Below are 9,638 nucleotides of genomic sequence, written 5' to 3'. Positions count from 1 at the left end.
TGCCGCCGCCTCTACTGGATTTGAAATGTCTCGCGAACAATCTTTTTCCTCTTATAGAAACTTCCGCCACAAGAGCCTCCTCACCCGATTTTGTAGCCGACATATCAATTTTGACAGCTTTTTCAGGACCAATTTGCTACTGTCTCCGGCAGCATCCAGCTCACATACACTCGGCGTAGTGGAAAGCTTTTTCTCAGCGTGGCAAGGCGATCCTTGACCACATTTCGGGTATTTAGTAGGCTGTAGGATCTGCTTTTCAGCCATGTAGTAGTGGATTCATACTAAACTTCTGAAGCTTTAAATCTCAAATGTAAAGGCGAGCGAGCACCTGTCCTCACTTCTCAACTAGTTGTGATAAAGTGGAAATCCTCATTGGCTTTTAATACATGTGAGAAGCAAAACATGCAGCCTGGTTACTTTTGGCAAAGACGGCACATTCGTTCTTCGTGGCAAAATCCCCCCTGTTGGGCTCCTCGGGACTGTCGCCGTCAGATGTCGGCTGCTCTTCATAAGCTAGCTTGTAAACATCGTCTCCGCTTCGCTGCATGAATTGTCTGTTCACAGATGTTCCCGACTTTCATGGCAGCGACTTTGAAACATATTTTAATGCGTCCGAAAAGATGGTCGAAACGGCGTCATCAGTATGTGTGTGACCGGCCTCTACTCAAGTTCACCGTTGATTGTTTTATACCCAGACGGCCATAGACGTCCGACGGTCGACCGACGGACGTCCGTTTTCGGACCTTCGGACATCCGACGGAAGTCCGGTTATGTTCGATATACGTACAGCGGACGTCCGTCGGACTATCGTTCGTGGATCCGGATCGCGTCCCACGGACGTCCGACGGGCAGCCGGAGGCGGACATTCGGACGTTTCCCGGAACATGCTTGCAGGGCCCGCTATTGGTGTAAAAACTTGCCAATAACATTCGTGTAAAGCTCAGCAAGCATGTGCCATGGAAATTTCAGTCACATACTAGTGCTCAATGCCTTTGTCGTGAGAGTAAAGCAGACAACAGAATATGCAACAGGTTCAAGTTTCCTGTTGTCTGCTTTACTTTCACACACAAAGCACTGAACAGTAGTGTGCAATTAAAACTTCCATCAAAGAGGCACATATGCTAGCTGAGCTTTACACAAATGCACCATTCCTGAAAACATGCTAAGTGCATAGGCATACCAGCATGCGAGGTTGTAAAAAAAGCATTTTTTTGGCTTTATTGCAAAAACTGCATGCATAAATAGTCTACACTAAAAAAATATCGATGTTAAGGAATGGCATGGTAAAATGCAGGCCAACGGGAGTATTAAGAATCTACTTGAAAATTTTTTTTTTAATTATCCTTGGCCGTGACAGCTCTTCCCTTGGGGAGGTGGTGGAGGAAAAGGTATTTATTGAAACCTAATATTTCGGAATTAGCGAGGAGATGATCGAGTTCTCTGTGGGCGGCCTCCGCAGGCCGGGATTCCAGGAGCAGTTACTATCCTGTGCATTTGCTCGATCAGCTGTTGCTGGTCTTTCAGGCCTAAGATGGAAAGAGCAGGCTGGGCTCCTCCTGCAATAGAAGGGAAAATTAAATTCAAGTTATCTGTGCTGAACTTTGATTACACATCTCCAAGGGCAACTGCCAGTTTCTCTCAATTGCTTTTTCTAGATGGCACTGTACGCATGCATCTCCATTCAGAACTGTCACATACTATATAGAAAGGTCATATAACTGCAGCAAAACCCATGCAGAATAACAAAATATACAAACGTAGTTTGACCAGAACCTGGCATTCAGTATTTTAATGTTTTTATGTCGTCTCTTTGAACATGCCACTCTGACCAAACACGGCATGTTATGCTTGCTGCTATGCACCCTCAGCAATGCCCAAGACATGGAGTGCACATGCAGAGAAACTAAGCATAAAGGATGCTGTATATGAACATAAAGCACAGCCAGAGCATTGCAGTATTACACAGGTACGCATTGGCGGCAGAAACCTGCACTTTGAGCGGTTTAACAGGCAGATTTCTAAAGTAATTGTTCCTGCTCTGAAAAGAAGTGATCAATAATAACATCATTTAAAATTGTTACCTTTTTGTTCTGTAAACTACACATTTCGCTGGTTTCCAAGTACCCTCTACCGAAGACATTGCCTGGGCGTGTCGGGGGTATATCGACATCAACATCTAGGCTACAAGCGTCTAGAAAGCGTCTCCTTAGAGCAGCTGCGACGAAGTAACTTATCTGATCACATGCAAGCTGCTGCAGCAGAATAAAGATGGACATTTGACATGTGGCTAAAGCCCAATGTGGAAGCATAGCCCGCCGCTGTGATTGCGCAGTGTTCATGCTTCTACAAGAGTTAAAAGTAAAGTTATTTGTTTACCCACAGCGCTATATGTGACATTACAATAGCAAGGCTTATAGTCACACAAAACATAAAAAGCTGACAACCACAAGCTCCTGATGTATTACCGGCAGCATGCAGCATGGATGTTAGTTACTGAAATATGGTTGCATAATTCTGGCAACCAGCTGTGCATGTATGTCATAGATTTCTCAACTACGCACAACAAATTACAAAAAAAAATAATGGTATTTATAAATGCAGCCAGCTGTTCGCAAGAAACATTGTAGCTTTTTTATGGGGAAGGTAGAGGGCGCCAAAGAAACTGCCCCTGTAAAGGCGCCTAATTTGCCCCTATGTAATATCTGGGACAAGTGTGTGGACTACACAAACTGCAGTCAAAGCACATAACTTTCACATCGACCAGGAAACTCGGACCATACTTGTCGATGTGAAAGTTGAACGTTAGTTCTTTCATGTGTGCAAGAGAAATAAGGTCACAATTCGCTTACATCTGCGATTCTAGTCCAAAATCTAGACATACTGTCCAGAGACTTTCGCCCCCGCAGTATAAGCCACCACTTGGGTAAGAGATTAGTAAAAGAAGTGTATAAAAGACATTAGTGCTGTTGGACAGCCATAGCTATAAAAATGGTATTGACATTGAAGTACTGCCTTAAGGTGGGGCCTAGGGCATTACAAAAGCAAGAGTTAGTGTCCGCTGGTCCTCATTTGAACGAACAAAAAGAGGGGGGGGGGGGAGAAATCTACCTCAACTACATGTTTTGAGTGACACCAAGCCGCAGTTAGGATTAAAGATATCACACAGTTTTGTGGAAGATTTGGGAGCGCTTTGCTGCTTTTTTACAGGATTGGACAAAAGAGCTCACCATCTTCAGAAAGGCACGTTATATAGAAATGAAAATAGTGAATTTACTGCATCTGGCCACAACAACTTGCACACGGAGAGGAAGATGAACTGAAAATTTTATACATGAATGTACGTATTTACAACAGGTGAAACAATGACCATGATCTATGCCGAAGAGGAAAGAGATCAAAATCTAGCTCAGAACGAGTTCTCCTGGCCGCGGGGCCGTTTCATTAACTTCGGGACTCCGCCCACATTTCTCATCCCCAATGACAACGAACTCACACATGACTGGCTAACAAACATTTTGGCATGTCTTTCCACTTTCATAAATTCTTCACCCTCTCCCTAATACAAGCAATGCAAAAGGGACAACAAATTCGTTTCACAACAAACAGAATTTAGAGAATGGACCTCGAAATGATTGGCTCACTAGGTCACATGCCAAAATCTGTCCCCTAGGAAAAAAAAAACAAAATAGAACCCATCAAAACGGTGTCCCACGTGCGCAACCATTGCCCAAAGCTTGCATCCTTGGCGGCTCCTTTTACAGGGCAATTACTGCAATTATTGGCGTCCGAGTCAGCACCATTGCGGACCACATCAGAAGAGCCAACCCACATCCTCCCGCTCCGCATCATACCGTCACTGTTACACACTTGCCCTTTTTCAACGCCGCCATCTCCCACCATTGTTGACATCCAGGGTTGGAATCCTCAACCAGACCCCACTCAGCGCGCCTGCACTGAATAATTGTCACTTTTATGGGCTCCCCAACAAGGAAGAGGGCCTTACACCCTTCAACCTGACAGTATTTTTTCTTTGAACGATAAGCAGTTCTTCCAAAAGAGGTGCTCGTTTCAAAGCTGTGCTGCCTCCGGGTGATGAGTCCAGTCAGCGTACTAAGGACCCCTTAGTACGCTTAGTACTAAGGACCCCTTAGTTGTATACTGTTCGTAAAGCTCCTTAAATAAAAATGAGCCCCCTACATGACACAGCAACGAGAACAAACTGCCTGTCCCCGCGTCTTCGAGTGCGACAGCAAAGTCCTCGGAAGAGGGGACTTCTTTCCCTCTCTGCCTACGTTTCCGTTAAGCACTGTAGCTGCTGTAGCTGCCTCTCTGTGCACGTCTCTCCGCCTCCTGTCCGAGGGCAAGTGGGAGACGGCCGCAGCTGGGCATTGAACAGGTGACCCAAAAAGAGCAGACTAATAATGGTGCCTAGCATACCCACCGATCCCTTACAGAAATCATTAAAGAAATGAAAGCAACACATCAGATAACGCTGCAATGTTTCTAAGTGCAAAGTCGACAACTCCAAGTCATATAAATATATGTACATCTCCGCACATTAACTAGACAGAAACAGTGCAGAGTAAACTAATAATTCAGTGTCTAGCAACACTATTAAAAGGGGATAAAGGCCACGGGGGGCTGCGATTATTAGTACCGTTTTGCCTTTAAACTACAATAACATACTTGTTGCAAGCTTAAAATCAAAGATTCACACCTGTCCCACCCACAGCAATGGAACACACATCTGACTCAAGTCTGCAGAGAAAGAGGAAGCTAGACTATTACAGACGCACCCTTGGTTATTTTTCTGGCATTTCTGAGGGTGAAGAATCTGACTTGTCAGTAGCATGTATATGAATAAGAATCCTATGACAGTAAATGCATCAGATTTTCTGGAGTGGCTTTTCTTTGCTGACCACATATGAGGTGAGCTATAATTTATCCAACTTGGCCTAGGTTTATTCTATGAATAACAAAGCTAAAGCAGGTACACAGTCGTCCACTCAGGCTGAACATGCGAGTGCGTGGCATGCACTTTTTGAAATGCCACTGCATCCATCGCAGCTGCACGCCGTAGCGAAGAGGCAGACATTGTGAAGTACCAGCCTCTAGTCCCTCTACCACCACTGGGGTCCCAAACTAGGGACCCCTTGTTTTTGTCAGGACAGGCCCCCTCAGGGTCAGCTAGTGAGTAACCTCCTGTATTTGTATCTGATGGAAATGTTTTCCACCACCACCCACAATATGCAGCTGCGCATCATAGCAGATGTGAAGCAACAGCTCCTGGTCCTTCTACACATAAGCCACTTTGCCTTGATGCATGCCTGCGCACCATAGTAAAGAGGCAGACGACATGACGCAGCAGCTCATGGTACCTTTACACATGAGCCCCCCCATTGTACTTCGATATGCACCATAGCAAATATACAGACTACGCCACACAGCAGCTCCTGGTCCCTCTATGCATAAGCCATTTTGCCTCAATACGCACCTGCGTACCTGAGCGAAGAGGCAGACGTGAAGCTGCAGCTCCTGGGCCCTCCATGCACAAGCCACTTAGCATCAATGCACGGCTGTGCACTGTAGTAAAGAGGCGAAGGACGTTAAGCAGCAGCTCCTGGTCCCTCTACACATCAGCCATTTTGCCTCGATGCGCATCTGCACACCGTAACAAACAGCCAGATGTGACAAAGAAGCTCCTGGTTTCTCTACACATAAACCACTTTGCCTCAATGCACGTCTGCACACCGAAACAAAGAGGCAGATGACGTGAAGCTGGAGCGGCTGGTCCCTCTACGCACAAGCCACTTAGCCTTGATGCATGGCTGTGACGGATGCATTGCTATTTTGCAAACTGCATGCCACACATTCTCATTCAAGCTAAGAGTGGACGACTGTGTAAACGTAAAATACTGGTTATTTACTTCAATGGACAATGACAAAAAGTAACATGGTGGACAATGTAAAAAGAATTTGCTGCATAAAGTTTGTTGAAACCAGTTCTACATCCTACATGTAAACAAGCTAAAACCTTAATGTCGAAGGGATGTCCTGTGTGTTTAAAATCACGCTCAAACAACTTCAACACTGACAATCATGATTCAATATTAATAATATAGATAATGATACAATACTCACTTTTAGCCATACCAAAGAAATGAGAATGCAAAGGGATGTTGCTGTTTTTCCCCCGTGGATGACAGTTTTCCATGTTCAAAGTGCTGCTTCCTGTTGGCCTACGAAATCGGCTACAGCAAATGGCATCTGAAAAATTTTTGGAAGCCTCATGCTAGTCTTTAACGAGAAAAGCATTGCCATACAGAAGCAGAACACAAATACTTTTACAACACACTAAAAGCACCAACTGCGGTGCTGTTTTTAGGATGACTAGGTAGAGGTTTTGCTGTAGCAAGCCAAATGTTAGCCTTCAATAAGGAAAGCATTCCCATACAGAAACAGAACACAAAAACTTTTACAACACATTAAAAGCATCAATTGCACAAATGCTTGTAAGATGACCAGGTACAGGTTTCTGCTATAGCCCACATCATGTGACCAGCAGTTATCAGAAGCCTTGTATGTGAGCATGATGCCCTAGATTCAATTTATGGCTATCACTGTATTAACAAGCATGGGTTTAAAGCTACTTTAATATGATAATCTAAGAACATGGTAAGAGCTTTCAGTGCGAGACATAAGCTCAGTATCATGCACTATAAGGTGCTGCATGGCTCTAGTGTAGCTTTGGCATTATCTCGCTGTCAATAATGCAATTAAGTTCTGAGGAGCCTTTGAATATCTGTAAGGATAAAGCAACAACAATTTTGTTTTCATCTCACTTTTGCTCAACTCGTGTTTCTTTTTTTTTTTTTTTTTTTGAGCCTGCGGCTTGCATGGCCTCCCAGTATGCCTGTTTTGCATAAAAGAAGGCGTTGCAGGCACCAGAGCTCACAGCCCAACTGTATCGCGGCGGCGGTATGTCAAATTCGTGCCAGAACAGCGCAGAACAGCGGGTCAAGAAAAAGACAAGTGCTGACTTTTTTTTTTCTCTCATCTCCTTGTCCGCTTGTTCTGCGCGGTTCGGTCCCACATGCATAACCAACATGCGCAAGGGGCTGTCCTGGTTTGTCAAAGCTTAAGGAGAGTACTAAACCTTTAGTTATTTAGTAGCTACAGCCGTTCCTTCTAGAAACTGTAGTTGCCGTAAATCTCGAGAAAGATCAGCGGCTGTCCATTTAAAAAAAAAAAAAAAAAAAAACTCGCGACGTTTTCACAAGTGTAGGCATGTCGCACGATAGGCTCGAGTGCAAAAGTTTTCTCGTATAGTTTTTACAACGCAGCACGTTGCGCATGGTTAACAAATTAACTCCTTTAAGCTCGGGCAGGCACTCCTTTATCAGAGACAGAGAAGTTGCGCGGCTTACTGGCGCAGCGTCCAGTAATGCCGAGAAAGATGGCGCTCAGACTTGAGGCTGCACTTTAGTTAGTCGGCGCGGAGTCCATAGAGAGTATATGTTTCTCTATGCGGAGTCAGTCGCGCTTAAAACACTCGACCGTTCGGCTGCTGTACAGAGCTGTTTCCTTACCCAAAAGCTCAGCACCATCGGTGCATCGAAAAGTTCCACTAAAGAAACAAAAGTTCGGTGAAATACTTACTTTGGAATCGGCGGGTGAACAAAGTGTGCCAGCCGCACCAAGCCACAGCAAAAACGATGCTAGCAGTGCATTACAGCCGTAGGTATTTGTAACTGCGCAGTAAATGCAGAACACGGAAACGCGAAGCCATCATCCATGACTAAACTTCAACTTATCAGATGGATTGGATTGGCTCATATCAGATTTTTTTGAGGATAGGTTCGGTTTCGTTCTTTTTGAGCTTGCTGCTTGCTGCGTCTATTCAGCCACTGATTAAAATTTCACCGAAGCATCATGATAGAAAAATGTTTAATGGTCATTTAACTTTTAATCAAAAATTTTGATGGCAGAATTCAACGATGAAACATGCGGAAAATAAAAAAAAACTGTTTAATGGAAACGCTTTCTATCGCATCGATTCGCCCTGACATCATATAATGCAGACTTGACGGCATTACTGATTTATACGCAATTCAGACGAGCACGACGACTACAAACTATATCATAGCTGTGTAAAACCAAATCCAGTGGCGGACGTACGGCGGCTGTCCGCTGGGTGAACGGATTCGACCATCCGCTTTCGTACGTACGCCGGAATACCGGCGGACGTCCGAAATCGGCCGCCGAGTTGCGGCCGAGTTCGGTTGTCCGTCGGACGTCAGTGGCCGTCTGGGTACGTGCGCTGAATGAAAACTTGTTCAAAATAGCGCTCGCACACAACGCTTGCTTCATTCAGGACTCTATCTGCTTTCTTGATGTTCTGTGACCGAATCTCACAGCGATCGGCATACACGGAAGAGAGAGAGGAACTCTCTTGCACAAGCTGTAACCGCTGTTGCAGCCCGGCACTGTCCATTGTGTCGCGTCGTCTGTCCGTCGTCGTGCACGCATTGCTTAGATGTTAGGTTTCAACAACACACCAAGAAAGCGCAACAAACGGCGAAGAACATGCAGAACAACGAAACACGAATTCCTCAAATCAACGCGCGAAGACGGTCTGCGCTCGTCTTTGCATGCAAGCGAATGGAGCTCGGCTCGGCGCGCCGCACCCCTTGGCACACCTGTTACTGGCAGCGCCCCCTGGGTGTCACGCGCGCTTTCATCGCGGCGGCGACCTCGCTCCTCTGTTGTTCCCCGGCGCTATAGTGTTCTAGAATTGGGAAGTGTGCCGTCTTCGGCGCGCGGCAAAGGGAGCGACGTGGTCGCCGGAGCGATGAAAAGCGTAGGTGGCGCTGTCAGCCGTAGGAGCGCATCACAAGCGCGCGCGCCGCAGAGGAAACGCTTGGGGCGTCTGCTTCTGCGGCTCGTTTCCTGCGTGAATTTTGTTGCATCGCGTTGCTTTTCTGGCTGTTGTACTGTGGCGCGTTGTTGAGCGAAGAGCGATGATTGGTCAAGCAGGAAAACACATGTTTGCAGAGAGCACAGTAACAGTTCCGTCCGTCTCGTATGACTTTCGCCCCCCCCCCCCCCCTTCTTTTACTGAATGCTCTTTTCCTTCCTTTCGTTCTTTCTTCTTGCTCATTGCGCGCTCTTTCTGCTGCCTCCCCTATTCGAACCCTTCCCTTCTCGAAATACACTCAAGGCATGGTTGACTCAAAGCGTGGTTTCCTAAACAACAGCATTGCGGAAGGCTTTCGGGTAACTTTGCAGTCCACTAGTCGACCTCGTTGACTACTTATCTACAAAATGCGGTTGTACATGCATTATTACATCGAGACTAAGCCAAGACAAACTAGAAAACCTCTTCGGCATCGTGAGGCAATTTAATGGCTGCAACGATCATCCCACGCCGGCTCAATTTTTAGTGACAGTTAATGCCCTGGCATTTTACAACTTAGCGAAACCCCCAAGGACAGGAAATTGTAATGCTGAAATTGTAAATGCCTTACTTGGAATTAGCCGTACAAGCGAGAATCCTACGCAGCTTCTTTCAAATCTTATTGATGAGCTTGACCGTTTGGTTGACGAGGGAAGGCTCGAGGACGTCGAAGCTACTTTGA

The 9,638-nt window shown here is 45.8% G+C and overlaps 1 long non-coding RNA gene across 1 annotated transcript; it reads right to left on the bottom strand.

Moving 5' to 3' along the window:
* Window positions 1–754: 754 nt before the first annotated feature.
* LOC146171661 (uncharacterized) lies at window positions 755–8,304 on the bottom strand. The gene is made up of 3 exons (XR_014702839.1): window positions 7,660–8,304; window positions 6,142–6,267; window positions 755–1,556 (listed from the first exon to the last, which is right to left on the bottom strand). It is a non-coding gene; the product is annotated as an uncharacterized LOC146171661 (long non-coding RNA).
* Window positions 8,305–9,638: the final 1,334 nt, after the last annotated feature.

The sequence above is a fragment of the Amblyomma maculatum genome, unplaced genomic scaffold (genome assembly GCF_055883805.1).
Source record: "Amblyomma maculatum isolate TAMU_Amacu unplaced genomic scaffold, ASM5588380v1 scaffold_19, whole genome shotgun sequence".
Taxonomy (NCBI): Eukaryota; Metazoa; Arthropoda; class Arachnida; order Ixodida; family Ixodidae; genus Amblyomma; species Amblyomma maculatum.
Note: the sequence above shows the minus strand (reverse complement) of the source record. Positions and strands in the feature narration are given on the sequence as shown.